Source organism: Camelus dromedarius, chromosome 3 (genome assembly GCF_036321535.1).
Source record: "Camelus dromedarius isolate mCamDro1 chromosome 3, mCamDro1.pat, whole genome shotgun sequence".
In the NCBI taxonomy this organism is placed as follows: Eukaryota; Metazoa; Chordata; class Mammalia; order Artiodactyla; family Camelidae; genus Camelus; species Camelus dromedarius.
In genome coordinates this window covers 60,524,149-60,539,840 of record NC_087438.1, presented here as the reverse complement: position 1 = coordinate 60,539,840, position 15,692 = coordinate 60,524,149, and the positions used below count along the sequence as shown (strand labels likewise).

Here is a 15,692-nt window from a genome sequence, read left to right as displayed (position 1 = left end):
ACAAAAGACTGTCAACCTCACAGGATCATGAAATAGTCTTTTTATAATATGCTGATGTTGTTGACACAACATTGTAAACTAACTATAACTCAATAAAAAAAAGTAAAATATGCTGATGTTAATTAAAAATTTTATTCTTGTCCAGGTAGCATAGCGAAAAAAGAGTTATAGTATAGGAGTCAAAGAACTTATGTTCCTATTTCAAATTTGCCATTCTCTAACTCAGGGGCTAGCAAATTTTTTTGGTGAAGGGCAAGATAATAAATACTTCGGGCTTTGTGAACCACATTTATTTTATTTTTGCAAAACAGGAAGTGCCTGGATTTGTTCTGCCATCTGTAGTTGGACTACCCCTGCTCTAACTCGAGTGCTCCTGATAAGGCAAAACCTAACTGGGCAGCATTTTCAGGAGACTGAAATCAACAATACCTTCCAGTTTTAGTATCTTCCTATCTTATAAATGAAAGCCAATTTTTATGGTTGACTACATTTAACATGGATCATTTTCTTACCACATGGAAAGAAGAGTCAGAATAATATGTGATGTGGCATGGGATAGAAACTCAAGTTTTACATTTCCTGGTATATGAATTTCTATTGCTTTGTGATAAATTGATTCTGAACTTAGAAGTGTAAAAACAACTCTTTAATCTTACTGTCAGTTTTGCAAGTCACAAATTCAGGAAAGGCTTGATTAGGCAGTTTTCACTTGAGGTTTCTCATGAACCTCCATGGGCTGGACATCCAAGATAGCTGGCAGTTGATGCTGGTCATCAAATGGGAGCTTAGCTGAGACTGTTGATTGGAGTGCCTACATATGGCCTCCTCACCAGGGAGATCTCAAAGTGGTCCAGCTTTTCACCCCAAAGTGAGCATCCCCAAGGAATGGGGTAGAAGCTGCATGACCTATTCTGACCTGCCCTGGGAAGTCTGTATGTACTCTATTAGTTAAAGCAGCCATATTTTTCTCAGATTTAAGTGGAGGAGAGTTAGACCCCTCTCCCAATATGAGGAATGTCAAAGACATTTGGGGCCATATTTTAAAATCACCACACCCAGCTTTGATAATTTTTAAATTTATAACACTAACATGGAATTAGTAGAATTTTTATATCTGCTATTTTATAATTAACCAGTTTTTAAGGCAAAATATCTTAATTTGGATCTTCCATCCAAATGGAAATGATATACATATATATATATATACATACACACACATACACAATAAAATATTATACAACCTTAAGGAAATCCTGCCATTTGTGACAATATGGATGAACCTGTAAAACATTAATCTGAAATAAGGCAGACTCAGATACTTCATGATCTCACTTATTTGTGGAATCTAAAAAGGTGAAACTCATAGAAACAGAGCAGAATGGTAGTAGCCAGGGCCTACGGGGTGGGGGAAATGGGGATATGGTAGTCAAATGATATAAACTTTCAGTTACAGGATGAATAAGTTCTGGGGACCTAATGTAGAGCACAGTGACGATAGTTAATAAATTATTGTAAACTCAAAACTTGCGGAAAGAGTAGACCGTAAGTGTTCTCATCACATACATAAAAGAAGAAAAAAGATAACTATGTGAGGTGATGGATATTTTGATAAGCTTTATTAATCATTTCAAAATGTAATCACTTCAAAATGTGTATGTATATGATAATATCAAACTGTATACCTTAAATATGTGCAATTTTTGTCAACAGTACCTCAATAAATCTGGGAATAAAACAGAAAAATGAGGTTAGAGAAGAAGTGTTGTTGGTAGGGAGCTCATGTAGGCCTTATCAGCCGTGGGAAGGAGTTTGGATTTCACTGAGTAAAGAGGGAAGTAATTACAAAGTTTTTGAGCAGAGTAGTGATATTCTGGGACTTAGATTTTTTTTCAACCCTAAGTTTTTGAGGCAAAGTTTTTAAACTAAATATAGTTGATATAGAAAATTATATTAGTTTCAGGTGCACTGCATAATGATTTGACATTTGCATATATTATAAAATGATCACCACAATCCAGTAACAATCTGTCTCCATACAAAGTTAATACACTATTATTGACCATATTCCTTATGCTGTATATTACATCTTCATGACTTATTGTTATATAACTGGGGTTTGTACTTATAATCCCTTTCCCGCTTCCCTACCACCCTCCTGTCTGGCAGCCACCCACTTGTTCTCTGTGTCTGTGAGTCTGTTTTTGTTTTGTTTTGCTTGTTTGTTTTGTTTTTTAGATTCTAAATATAAGTGAGATCATGCAGTATTTGTCTTTCTCTGTCATATTCACTTATTTTGCCCTCTAGGTCCATCCATGTTGTTGCAAATGACAAGGTTTTATTTTTGTTAATAGCTGAGTAATGTATGTGTGGGTGTGTGTCTCTGTAGTACATCTTCTTTATCCGTTTATCTACTGATGGACATTTAAGTAGGTTGCTTCCATAACTGAGGTGGATATATCCTTTTGAATTAGTGTTTTTTGTTTTCCTGGGTTAAATACCCAAAATTTCACCGAAAGTGAAATTGCTGAATCATATGGAAGTTCTGTTTTTAATTTTTTGAGGTACTACTGTATTTGCTTCTCTAATGAACAGTCCCACCAACATTGCATGAAGGTTCCCTTTTACCACATCCTTGCCACCATTTTTTATTCACTGTCTTTTTGATGATAGCTATTCTGACAGGTGTGATATTTTATTGTGGTTTTGATTTGCATTTCCCTAATGGCTAGTGATGTTGAGCATCTTTTGATGTGTATGTTGGCCATCTGAAAGTCTTTGGAAAAATGTCTATGCAGGTCTTATCAATTTTTAATTGGAAAGTTTTATTTTTTAATGTTGAGTTGTATGCGTTCTTTATGTATTTTGAAAATAGACACCTTATTGAATATATCATTTGCAAATGTATTCTACCATTTAGTAGGCTGCCTTATTTTGTTGGTAGTTTAATGTGCTGTGTAAAAGCTTTTTTTAGTGATGTAGTCCCTTTTGTTTATTTTTGTATTTGATTCCCCTGCTTGGGGAGACATTCAAAAAAATATTGCTAAGATGAATGTCTAAGAACATACTGCCTATGTTTTTGTCTAGGAGTTTTATGGCTTCAGGTCTTACATTTAAGTCTTTAATCCATTTTAAGTTTATTTTTGTATGTGGTATGAGACAGTAGTCCAGTTTGATTCTTTTGCATATAGCTGTCTAGTTTTCTCAACACCAAAGATGGAAAAGACTGTCTTTTTCCTATAGTATATTCTTCCCTCCTTTGTTGTAGGTTAATTGATTATGTAAGTGTGCATTTATTTCTAGGCTCTTTATTTTGTTCCGTTGATTTAGGTGTCTGTTTTGGTGCCAGTACCATATGGTTTTGATTACTGTAGCTTTGTAGTTTAGTTTGAAATCGGGGATTGTGAACTTACAATTTTATTCTTCTTTCTCAAGATTGTTTTGGCTCCTCAGGGTCTTTCGTGTTTTAGTTATTCTAGTTCTATGAAAAAATGCCATTGATCTTGTGATAGAGATTGCACTGAATCTGTAGATTGCCTTGGGTAGTATAATTATTTTAACAATACTAATTCTTCTAGTCCATGAGCATGACACATCTTTCATTTTGTATCATCTTCAATTTCTTTCTTCAGTATCTTATAGTTATCTGAGTACAAATCATTTACCTCCTTGGTTAGATTTATTCCTAGGTATTTTATACTTTTTAATGCAATTATAAATGGGATCCTTTTCTTAATTTCTCTTTCTGATAGTTTGTTTTCAGTGTATAGAGACATAACAAGTTTATCTAAATTTTGTATCCTGCAACTTTACAGAATACATTTATTAATTCTAATAGCTTTTTGGTGGTGTCTATAAGATTCTCTGTATATAGCAGTATCAAGTCATCTGCAGTTACAGTATTACTTTTTCCTTTCCAATTTGAATTCCTTTTATTTATTTTTCTTGTCTGACTGCTATGGCTAGGAGTGCCGATACTATGTTTAAAAAAAAAAAAAAGGTGACAAGAGTGGGCATCCATGTCTTGTTCCTGATCATAGAGGAAATGTTTTCAGCTTTTCACTGTTGAGTGTGATGTTAGCTGTGGGCTTACCATATACAGCCTTTACTATGCTGAGGTATGTTTCCTCTATACCCACTTTGTTGAGAATTTTTATTATAAATTGATGTTGAATTTTATCAAAAGATTTTTCCTGCATCTATTGAGGTGATCATATAATTTTTATTCTTCAATTTGTTAAGTGGTGTATCACATTGATTTTGTGGATGCTGAAACATCCTTGCCTCCCTGGGATACATCCTATTTGATCTTGGGATATGATCCTTTTAATGTATCATTGAATTTGATTTGCTGATATCTTGTTGAAGATTTTTATATACATGTTCATCAGGGATATTGGCCTGTAATTTTCTTTTTTGTGTGATGTCTTTGTCTTATTTGCTATCTGGTTGATGCTGGCTTTATAAAATGAGCTCAGAAGCATTTCTTCCTCTTCATTTCATTATTATTATTTTTTTTTGTGGGGGTGGAGGGTGGGGAAAATTGTTTGAAAAGGATAGGCATTAACCCCTCTTTAAATGTTTGGTAGAATTCACCTGTGAAGTCATCTGGTCCTTTTGTTTCTTGGGAGGTTTTTTTTGTTTTTTATTTTTTTTTAAATTCCTGATTCAACTTCATTACTGGTAATTTGTTTATACTTTCTATTTCTTCCTGATTTAGTCTGGGGAGATTTCTTCTAGGCTGTATAATTGTTCATAGTAATCTCTTATAACCTTTTGTATTTTTGTGGTTTAAGTTGTAGCTTCTCTTTGATTTCTAATTTTATTGAGTTGGGCCCTCTCCCTTTGTTTCTGGTTAAGTCTGGTTAAAGGTTTATCAATTTCTTTTTAAAGAAGCAGCTGTTAGATTCTTTGATTAAAAAAAAGTTGTTTTTTTTTTTTAGTTTTTTTAATTTATTTCTGCTCTGATCTTTGGGTTTTATTTCTTCTTCTTTTTCTAGTCTCTCTAATTATAAGATTAGATTGTTTATGTGAGATGCTTATTTTTTTCCTGAGTCAGGCTTATATTACTATAAGCTTCCCTCTTAGAACTGCTTTTGCTGTGTTCCATAGATTTTTGGATCATTGTTTTTCCATTTTCATTAGCCTCCAGGTATTTTCTGATTTTCCTTTTGATTTCTTTAGTGACCCATTGGTTGTTTAATAGCATATTGTTTAGCCTCTTCATGTTGGTGTTTTTTGGCAGTTTTTTCTTGTAATTGATTTCTAGTCTCATACTGTTATGAAAAGAAAAGATGCTTGATAAGATTTCAATTTTCTTAAATTTACTTAGACTTGTTTTGTGGACTAGCATGTGTTCTATCCCAGAGAATGTTCTTTGTCCACTTAAAAAGAATGTGTATTCTGCTGCTTTTGGATGGAATTATGTGTATCTATTAAGTCTATCTGGTCTAACATGTTTTTTAAGGCCTGTGTTTCCTTATTGATCTTCTGTCTGGATGATTTGCCCACTGATATAAATGGGGTGTTAAAATTCCCTTTTGTTATTGTGTACCTGTCAGTTTCTCCTTTTGTGTTTGTTAACGTTTGCTTTATATATTTAGGTACTTTTATGTTGGCTGCATGTATATTTATAATTGTTACATCTTGTTGGGTCAATTCCTTTTCATTATGTAACACCCTTATTTGTCTCTTGTTATAGTCTGTGATTTTGTCTGATATAAGTGTTGCTACCCCAGCTTTCTTTTTGTTTCCATTTACATGGAATATCCTTTCCCATCCTCTCACTTTTAGTCTGTGTGTGTCTTTAGATTTGAAGTGAGTCTCTTGTAGGTAGCATATATATATATGGGTATTGTTTTTGTATCTATTCAGCTACTCTGTGTCTCTTGATTGGAGCCTTTAGTCCATTTACATTTAATTATTGATAGGTATACACTTACTGCCATTTTGTTAATTGTTTTGGGGTTCTTTTGTAGTTTTTTTGTTCCATTCTTCTTTTGCTCTCTTCCTTTGTGATTTAATGACATCTTTAGTGTTATTTTTGGATTCCTTTCTCTTTTGTGTGTGTGTATATCTATCACAAGTTTTTGATTAGTGACTACCATGAGGTTCATATATAATAATTATATGCATAATATATATATGATTAGTATAAGTTGATGATGTCTTAAGTTAATGTATTCTAACAGTTCCCCACCCACGTTTAATGTTTTGACATGATAGTTTACATTTGTTTTGTGTATCCCTTAACTGCTTATTTTGGATATAGATGATTTTACTACATTTGTCTTTCAGTCATCCTACTAGTTTTATAAGTTAAGTCTACTACCTTTACTGTATGTTTGCCTTTACCAGAGATTTTTCCTTTTTGTAATTTCCATATCTCTAGTTGTGTTTTTTCTTTTCCATTTAGAGAAGTCCCTTTAACATTTCTTGTAAAGCTGGTTTAGTACTACTGAACACTTTTAGCTTTTGCTTGTCTGTAAAATTCTTTATCTCTCCTTCACATCTGAATGATAGCCTTCAAAGTAGAGTATTCTTGGTTGTAGGTTTTTTTCTTTCCTGTATTCATTTCTTTGAGTACATCATGTCACTCCCTCTGGCCTGCAAAATTTCTGCTGAAAAGTCATCTCTTATGGAAGTTCCCTTGTTTGTAACTAGCTGATTTTCTCTTTCTACTTGTAAGATTCTGTTTATTTAATTTTTACTGTTTTAATTATAATATGTCTTGGTGTAGACCTCTTTGGGTCCATCTTGCTTTAAGACTGTTTTTGTTTCCTGGACCTGGATGTCTTGTTTTCTTTCTCAGGTTAGGAAAGTCAGCCTTTATGTCTTCAAATATGTTTTATGCCTCTTCTCTTTTTCTGGGACCCTTATAATGCAATTGTTAATACACTTGATGTTTTCTCAGAGATCTCTTAAACTGTCTTCATTTAAAAAAATTCCTCTGTATCATCTAATTTACTGTTGATTCCTTCTAGTGTATTTTAAAATTTCATTTATTATATTCTTCAGCTCTCTTTGGTTCTTCTTTACATTTTCTAACTCTTTAATAAATTCACCCATTCTTCTCCCAAATTCATTGAGCATTTTTATGATTATTACCTTTGACTCTTTATTACCTTATGATTTTTTATGATTATTACCTTAAACTGCTTATCTCTACTTTGTGTAGTTCTTCTGAGGTTTTGTCTTGTTCCTTCATTTGGAACATATTCTTCTGTTTCTTCATTTTGCCTAAATCTCTGTTTATTTCTATGTATTATGTAGGTCAGTTACAATTCCTCATCTTGGAGAAATGTCCTCATGTAGGAGACATTCTATGGGGCCCAGCAGCATATCCCTTCTGGTCACTAGAGCTTTATGTTCTAGGGCTGCCCCTTACATGGACTGTTTGGGCATTTCTGTTGTGGCAGGGCCAGTAGGTAGGTCTGACCTGCCCCCTTCCCCCCACCCCCAGTTCTGTTGGCTTCTAGGCCCTGCCTCTCACAGTGGCTGCTGATCCACTGGTGGGTGGGGTCAAGTTCTGGCATGGCTGGCTGCATGGCCTGAGGGGTCCAGGCCTGGTGCAGCTGGGTTGGCTCTGCAACCTGGGGTGGAGGTGTGTGTGTGCGCCCAGATCTGATGCCAGCCCTCTGACCTAGATTTTAAAAATCACTATGGCCCCAATGTAAATAATAGCCTATAATTCTGAGGGGTTGCGTGGGCAGGAATGGAAGCAGAAGGCTCAGTTAGGAGGCTTTGGTATTACTTATGCAGAAGATGTTTGAGGACTGAATAGAGCATTAACAGTGCAAGTGATGAGGGAAAGTAAAAATGAATAACAGGCTATTCCCATTTTCTAGGTAAGTAAGTAGAGACTTAGAGAGTTTAACCAATTCTTGGGGAAGTGGTAAACTGGTATTCTGTATTCTACATCTAATTTCACAGATCAACCTCAGCTAAATGCCATATAGGCTTGTCATGTTTAAAATTAATGAAGTTTAAATAAGTGAGATATTACTGTAATTCAGGTTTATTAGGCTAAATTAAGAGATGTTAGCCATGGTCCTATTTTTAGACCTTTTCTTTGATCATGCCTGTTCATTGTCTTCATGTAGAAAATATTTAAAATACAATAAACTGGGTGAAATTTAAATTATATCACCATTTTTATGATTTTTATGGAAAATGGGAAAATCACTGCACATTTAAAACCCATAGCCTCATACAAACATTCTGTATAATTCTGGCAAAGTTTAAGAGTCAATCTGAGAAAGTCTGCTATTATTTCTGGGAATTGATAAATAATCAGTGATACGTCAGAAATGCTTTTCTCCCCTTATAAGTTCAATAAGGATGGAAGTGAGTACTGTAAACAGTTATTTTGGGAGTAATTTAGAAGCAAATCTAAGGAGTGCACACTTTTCATTGAAAAGTAGTTGTTACTAGAACTAATCCCCTTGTGATATTTTAGCAAGCCTGGAGAGTCTCCCTTGATTAGCTCCCTCTTCCTTTGAGCAATGGAAGGAGATTCTTTCATTCTTTTCTTGCTGCAATACTTAATAAATGTTTATAGGAGAAGAAATTACATCTTTATCATCAAGTTCATGGATGTTTTGTATTTTTTTTATCTTTTTTTTTTTAATCATGTTCACTGAAGTTTTGTATTTTTTTCACTATGTGTACTTCCTTTGTGATCTCTTAGTTACTTGTGACTCCAAACCCTCTGTGTTCCTCAACTTACAGTTTATATCATACTTTCTCTCTTCCACACAATCGAGATCCTTAAAGTAAGCATCTTTCAAGGAGTGACAAACAAAATACAGCTGCAGGATCAGTAATTCCCTGTGAAGCAGCTCTGCCTGCTGTCACTGTTGACTGACAGAGGTGGTGATCCATGTCAATCATTGAAACAACACCTTGGCAAGACTGCAGTCTGCTCCTGGAGTTTTTGTGTACGGGAACACTTTGAGATAATGAGATTTTCATATATTCCAAGCACCACTCTCAGTACCTAGAACATAGTAGGTACCCAGTAAATATTTATTAATATTAATTATAAAATCATATTTTGAAAGCTTTACTAACATGTGGTTGGTAAATTTGTTGCAGAATGGAGCAATGCAAGAATTTCCTTGTCAATCTTGGATAAAGTTTATTAATATTAGAATAAATAAATCTCCAAGCAGGCAGAGAGTTTTAGCAAGACTCAATAGATTGATGTAAACTTATATTTTTAAGCCATCAAACTAAGAAGAGGTTAAGACTAACGTTTACTTATTAAGATAATTTCCTAATCATTCTTATAAGAACTTAATGAGTGACAAACTGATGCTGGATATAAATTTATGATTTCCCAAAATAACATTTGATTGGTTTGAGTGATGTCTTACATCAAGTAATCATAGTTAATTTTTGCTTCTGGAGAGATTTGACTTTACCAGTCTATCATGTCATCAGATGTACTTCAAGAATGATTTCTTTGTCTGTTGATACAGAGTTAAAGAATTCCTATGGAGATTCTTGAATCTATAATGTGTATTTTTGTCAGGGCAGATGGGACAAGTTTAGAATAGTGGCAGAAAAATTATGTCTTTATCTGAAATATACTGCAAACACATAAAGAATGATTTTTACACTAAAAACTATCTTTAGTCATATAAATTAAGGGCAATTTAGGATTTTTCTCATATACCAATTTTGGTGCAAAAAGCAATAGGTCACCTGCTTTAAGTTTAAAGAAAGTGAATAATACTGTGACCTCAGTTTGATTGGAAATATCAGCAGTTACCACAATGAGAATACAAGTTATAAATAAAATTCACTGATAAAACAAGTGTGAAAATTATTTTTCTTGTTATATTCATTTTTATTGATATTTTTTATTTCATTAACATTCAATATCTGTAATTAAGACCAATGTTTGATTTTAAGTCACAACATAATCCAGGTCTAAAAGACATTTCAGAGAGTTAAAGGGTACATAACACATTACATATAAAGTACAGATAAAATTGTTGGGTTTTACTTTCTCATTTTCTTTTCTGAAGGGTTAATTTTGAATGATTTTCTTTTTCTTGGTAGTGAACCAATTACCCTAACAAACAAATTCCTAACAACATAAACAGTACAATTACAGAAAGCACAGTGAAAATTGGAAATAGGGTAATCCTTGATGTCTAGAAACAACTCAAGCAACATAAGGAAATGGAGAGCTTAACCTGGGTGAAGAAAAGAGTATTTCCTGTATTATCCTGTATTACTATTTCCTGTATTAGCACTTGATGCCAGGGCTAATATGAGGAGTCTGGATCTGGTTGTCTCATGACCTAGATTCCACTTTTGACATTGGATCAGGAATAGCACAGTTCTTTCATTGTTAGCAGGTCTCTGCTCTTCTCCCTAGCATTGGTGGGTGCTTATCCTAACTGCCACTGTGTTTCCTCAACTTATCCCTGTCCTTGAGATATAGCAGTTAGCCCATCACACTGGTTCTCAAACCCTGGCTGCACATTGGAAGCACCTGTGAGCACTTATTTGTGAACTACCCACATTCTGGCTCTTCCTCGAGATTCTGAATTAAACGGCCTGGTTGGGGCTCAGACTTCAGTATTTTTGGAAAGCTCCTTGGGTATTTCTAAAGTGCAACTAGAGTTCAAAACCACTGGTCTAGAAAAATTTGAAAGAAGAAAGAGAACACAATTTGTGGAGTTCTGTCTTCATTCTCACCCTCGATTTTGTGTTTTTCCACAGGTCCCTCAGGGCCCTAGGAAACCCAGTAAAACCAGTCTCAAGTGAATCCAGTGAAGGTAAGTTGTGGTTTCTGACTCTTTCCTAAACTGCTTTCTGGGTTCTGTTTGCCCAGAATCTTCTATATGAGAAACTCAAAAGAGAGGTAAGGGAAAGGTGAGGAATCCTGATGATACTTGGCATCTTACTGTGACACATGCTGGAATGGATTCGTTTTGAATGTTTAGTAAGTGAATTGGGCAGAATGGAGGGTAATGGATTGGCATACCAAAATGCATATACAGCAAAATCCATCAAAGCAAACACTTAATTTTAACCAATAATATCATAGTAAGTAAGCATTGGTATAGGATTTGGAAAACCTTAGATTCAAGTGCTGACTTTGTTACCAGCTATACAACATGCACAATTTACCTGTATTTTCTGAGTTTTAGTTTCCTTATCCATAACATGGAAACAATATCTGTTGTGCTTTCCATAATATGGTTGTTGTGAGGATTAAATTAAGTTACAAAAGTGAAGTAACATTTTATATTTGGTGTCAGCCTGATTGGGTTCTAGTGAGAGCCCTCTTCCAGGTTGCAGGCTGCTGACTTGTATTCTTACACAGTGGAAAGAGCAAACTATCCCTCTAGCCTCTTATAAGGACACTAACACATTCACGAGGGCTCCATCCTCATGACCTAGTTGTCTCCAAAAGGCCTCACTTCCAAATACTATCATATTGAGAATTACATTTCATAATGTTAATTTTGAAGAGTCAGAAACATTCAGTCCATATTGCTTTCTGAAATGGAGAGATAGCTAATGTCATTACCACTGTTTACTGAGCCAGTGTCATGTGCTGGGTGGGTACTGTGCTACGTGTTTCACATACTTCATCTCATTTAGGCCCTCCACCGATTTCTGTGTGAATTAAGTTCTATTCTTATATTTAATTTTCTTGTGAAAAAAACAAAACAAAACAAAACTGAGGGACAGAAGGGCTATCATATTCCCCTTAAACCCAAGTCTTTTGACTCAAATCTCTTGCTTTTAATGAACTATACCATTTTCCAGTAATCTCTGTTTTAAGGGTTTAATGGCATGTTGATTCGGGGAGAGCTGGTGAAAAGAGCTTGCAAGGGGGTAGGGATGAAGGATAATCTAGGGTTTCTTTCAGAAATAGTTACCTTGGCTTAGTGCAAGGAGTCATAGTTGAACAGTATGGAGAGTGGGGCCGCACATGCCAGCTGAAAAGTTGTTCTTATAAGAAACTGTGGATGGCTGGTATTTTAATCACCCTGCTCCTGATAGTGAAGTGTGACATCACTGGGGCTTTGAGAATATCAGAAAGCAACATCTTGGGCTCAGACATGAGCATTTGTCCCAGCAGCAGTGACAGTGGTCTTCTTGGACCTTGGACATAACTCAGGGCACTGGGCAGGAGAGGAAGAACCTGATGGATGGTATGCTGTAGTAGACTTCCCTTGATAATGAAGACAGGCAACATTCCCTTGGAATTTTCCAGAAGCAACCTGTGGGCACTTTGCATCCTCAAGGGAAGACAAATCCCAGTAAAACAGATGATTCCTGTGAATGTGACATCATAGTACCTGTAGGATGGAGTGGCCTGAATAATAGCAGCAAGAATGATAAAAATAAACTTAACATGTGCTCTTCTAAATGCTTTACATATGATTACCTTAGTCTCTAAAGCAATTTGATGAGCTAGAGAGCTAGGTATTATTAATATCTCAATTTTATAGATAAGAATCTTGGAGATAGATAATTTTCCCAAGTTCACACATGTTTGTCAATGCAAGGTGAGATTAAATCAGCTATTTTTGATTCCAGAACCCATACCATATACTATACCTTGTTTTCTTATTAAAAAAAAAAAAGCACTAGTTGAAGATGTTGTACAGCTTTTGATTAGAACCACCATGAGTATTGAAAGTGGTGAATGTCAATCAGGCTAATATGCCAAGAGCATTAAAACCAGTGTTGAAGTTATGAATATAACAAAATAGAGGGGTGGGGCTTTTTATTTGGTATTACTCATAGTTCTTTTGATCCCATGACCTGCAGAAACTGCTAGTCATTTAGGAACAACAAATTAAATTAATTACCCTCTTAATTCAGATTAAGTCAGAAAAAATGCTTTGAATAAAATAAATTTTATTTGTTTTGCACTAGAAAGGCCAGCATTGATCATTGATTCCAAATTATAGTCACAAACTTGTGTTGATTTTAAATATCAAAGAAGTGGATCTCTAATCTTTGTTGTATAACATCTCAATTTAAGATTTAGATCTGGTTGGGAATATGAACAAATTCCATCTAATTATAAAGAAGATAAATGTTGAAATATTGAGAGCCGTATACACTGAGTATGATACTAGAGCAAAAGGGATTCAGTGACTTGATTACAATACTTAACTGTAATATAACTTAGCACACTGCACTATATCACCTATTTCCAGGATATACGGGGTGTCTTCTTTCATCATCAGAGTCCAACTGACTCCTCAACACAGACCTGGTCCAACATTGTGGTACTCAGCATGAGGTCACCTATAACTGCCAGTTTCTCTCTGCCCTTAAAATCTAGTTGTCATTTAAACTTTTTCCTCATTCTTGTGACTTAGTCCTGCTGTATCTGCTCTGGTTTCCAGATACTGACATTTTCTACCATGGTGGCACCCTAGCTTGGTAATTTGTCCAGCCTTTTTCTTGCATAACTCAAATCTTTTCCAAAACTCCAACCTGATGACTGGGAAACCATTCAAGGTTCTCTGTTGCTGACCATCTTCCTATACAGACTTGTGACCATCTTCAGCTCTTGAACACTGATAACTACCTGTGTGAGGGGGCTGCTTGTGACTGAAGTGGTTCTCAAACCTCAATTTTCATCAGAATCTCTTGATGTCCTTTTATAAAATAGGGCTACACCCACTAGATGTTCTGATTTAGTCAAACGAAGTTGGAGCCTAAAAATCTGCATATTTAGCAGCTCCCCTAGGTGAGACTCTGCAGGTAAGTGGAGGACTACACCCAGATTGAGAAACATTGCTTCATTATTTGTTGCTACACCAGTGATGGTTAACATTGGAATTCCTTTCTACTGGATCGGTCATGCTTCCCCAAGGTCTTATCACTTTATCCTACTTCATTTGTACCTCAGATCTCATCTTAGATGTTGTTTCCTCTTGCTCTGGAGACTGTTGGATGCCTCTTCTATGTATGTGTTATTATACATACTGTCCTTATCTCTACCTAGCACATATCTCACTATATTTCCCTATTCACTTATCTACATGAAGAGTTAACTTTGAACTCTAAGGGTAGAGTTATGTCATGTTCACCTCTGAATCCTCACTGCCGGAAGAAGAAGTCAAGAAATAGTTATGGAATGATTAGGTCTAAATAGTTCTAGATGGTGTCTGGTCCTAGTCCCTTGTTCAGCCGAGTCATCTAGGCTACTTGAAGGTCACAATTCATAAATTGCTTTAGGGATGCTGGTCTAGACATATCTCTAAGATGTAAGAGAACTGAGGTTAGGGTCAAAAACCTGGCCTTGACCTATCCTGTTGATTACTAGACTATGGCAGAGCTTCCAACACTAGTTCTCCCATAAGGATGCACCTCAAGTAAAGATGTGAAACCAAGCCCATGTGATTTCTTACAATTCAGCATATTCTAATTTTCAGTGCAAAATAACACATTCTGGACAGAGGCACTTAAACATTACAGAAAATGATAAGTTTTCATTTCAATTCTGAAATGGATCTGGTGTTTAGAAGTGATTGATGATAAATTTCAGAAGGCATGTAAGTTTCCTCATATTTTTTCCCTTCTAATTGTAGGCAGTCTCTGATTCCATGCAGTGAAACCTAAATCTCAGAATCCATGCATGCTAGTTTTTTTTTCCTTTGTATATATATAATTTTATTGAAGTATAGTCAATTTACAATGTTATGTCAATTCCCAGTGTACAGCATAATGCTTCAGTCATATATGAACATGCATATATTTGTTTTCATATTCTTTTTCACTATAAGTTACTACAAGATATTGAATATAGTTCCCTGTGCTATACTTTATGAACTTGTTTATCTATTTTATATATATTAGTTAGTATCTGTAAATGTCAAACTCTCAATTTATCCCTTTCTCCCTGGTAACTATGAGTTTGTTTTCTATGTCTGTAAGTGTTTCTGTTTTGTAAATAAGTTCATTTGTCTTTTTTTTTTTTTTCCAGATTCCACATATAAATGATATCATATGGTATTTTTCTTTCACTTTCTGACTTGCTTCACTTAGTATGACAATCTCCAGATCCATCCATGTTGCTGCAAATGGCATTATTTCATTCCTTTTTTTTATAGCTGAGTAATATACCATTGTATAAATATACCAAAACTTCTTTATCCAGTCATCTGTTGATGGACGTTTAGGTTGTTTCCATGTCTTGGCTGTTGTAAATAGTGCTGCTCTGAACGTTGGGGTGCATGTATCTTTTTGAATTAAGGTTCCCTCTGCATGGACACAAGCAAACATGCATGCTAGTTTTTGAAAGGACTTTTGAGATGATCGTTTTTACAGATGAGGAAAGTTGGGTCAAATACTGTGTCTACAGTGTGCAAGGAAACAAAACAGAACAAAAACTCAAACTGGAGTCTATCACATGCTCAGGCTCACATAGCTACTTAGTTTTACATTTCAGGTAGATCCCAGATCTTCAGATTTCTATGAAATTCCCTACTCTGTCCAGAAGTTTCCATGCTGAAGTATAATCGAGGAGGCCACAGTATATACTTATTTGATTCAGTCTTGTCCTGCAGCCAGCTTATTTCACTCTCCACTGGGTTTTCATAATTTTTTTTTTGTAATTAATTTTTCCCCCAACGTCTTGTACTGTTTAATAGTTGGCCTGTTGAGTGTGTGTGTACTTCAGGGATAATAATCTTATTACTTAT

General features: G+C 35.1%; 1 long non-coding RNA gene across 1 annotated transcript in view; it reads left to right on the top strand.

Annotated features, from left to right (window-relative positions):
- The window catches only part of LOC116152064 (uncharacterized), a 659,999-nt gene that overhangs the window by 47,575 nt on the left and 596,732 nt on the right, over window positions 1-15,692 (top strand). The window contains exon 2 of the long non-coding RNA XR_010379120.1: window positions 10,735-10,790. This is a non-coding gene — a long non-coding RNA (uncharacterized LOC116152064). The remainder of the gene's footprint in view (window positions 1-10,734; window positions 10,791-15,692) is intronic.